We start from the raw sequence: 1,503 nt of genomic DNA, 5'->3' as shown, positions 1-1,503 counted from the left end.
CTGCTGTGTGCAGTCCCTCTGCTCTGTGCAGTCCCTATTCTCTGTATATAGTCGTGTTCTGTCTTTAATGAGTGGGAACTAATTGTGAAATTCCCCTGATTACTCCACGCACCGACAATTGGGGATTGCCCAGCCCATGTGACAGTAATATATTACCACCGTGGAGAACCTGTCACACTATGACATCATCGTTCTCTAACAGGAAGTAAGTGCTGCTTATCTGCTTCCTGGATCACACACTTTTATTTCACAGGTTTTATTAGTTTATCTAAAACTCAACATAAGATAAATGGGGCTCCAGCCAATCAACTCCCAACGGTAATTTTTCAAACAGGTGACAGGAGCACATTTATCATATGCAGCGAGTTTAAAATAGCTAAAACTCATTGATAACTGGGCCTCATAGTATGACTGGAGAAATAGGCAGAATACAAGCACATAGGGGTCCATTTATCAAACCATATTTGCGGCTAAACCCCCGAAAACACCAGTTTTCGGGGGTTAGCCGCAAATATGAATTATCCCCTGAATGTATCAAAGGGGGACTGCAGCAGCAATCTCCGATCCCTGCTGCGGTCCTCCCTGCAGCGCCGCCGGCCGCATCCCCCATAGGTTTCTATGGGGGATGCGAAGATGCCCGATGTATTGACATTGGGCAGCATCGTTTCAGGTCCTTGGGCTACTGGCATTCTGGGATGCAGCAGTGCGGTCAGCAGGGTCGCGGTGGGGGGAGGGGTAGCGCGTAACCACGCATGCTCAGACCCCCCCGCTTCCTTTCGGAGCCCTGTCCCTGCGCTCTCAGGGATGATACATCCCACGGGTGTGACTGTGATCGCATTTTACAATGCTATCCTGGGCGGTAATATTCCACCCAGATCGCATTGTAAATGCGATCAATGATAAATGGGCCCCAAAGACGACAGCATCTATCTATCAGTTCTTGTGCACAAGTGTTCATACTATATTTAAAAGTTTTAATACCACTTTATTTAGATACTAGTAAAGGGACCCACTTGGTATAGTGCTGGAAAATGGCGCTGATGATTCAATATAAATGTATCTGTCTAAAATAATGTGGGCTAGATGAAATGAGGGAGATTAGACTAATGAGGGAGAGCGGGAGATTGCTGCTATGTCAGGGAGTCTCCTGTAGAATGCAGGAGGGGAGGTAACTATGATGTACAGTAACAGTGTAATGTGGGCTAGGTGACATGAGGGAGATTGGTAGACTAATGAGGGAGAGAGGGAGATTGCTGCTATGTCAGGGAGTCTCCTGCAGAATGCAGGAGGGGAGGTAACTATGATGTAACAGTGTAATGTGGGCTAGGCGACATGATGGAGATTGCTAGACTAATGAGGGAGAGAGGGAGATTGCTGCTATGTCAGGGAGTCTCCTGCAGAATGCAGGAGGGGAGGTAATTATGATGTAACAGTGTAATGTGGGCTAGGTGACATGAGGGAGATTGCTAGACTAATGAGGGAGAGAGGGAGATTGCTGCTATG

The sequence above is a fragment of the Crinia signifera genome, chromosome 9, assembly GCF_055691185.1.
Source record: "Crinia signifera chromosome 9, ASM5569118v1, whole genome shotgun sequence".
In the NCBI taxonomy this organism is placed as follows: Eukaryota; Metazoa; Chordata; class Amphibia; order Anura; family Myobatrachidae; genus Crinia; species Crinia signifera.
This window is presented reverse-complemented; position numbering follows the sequence as displayed.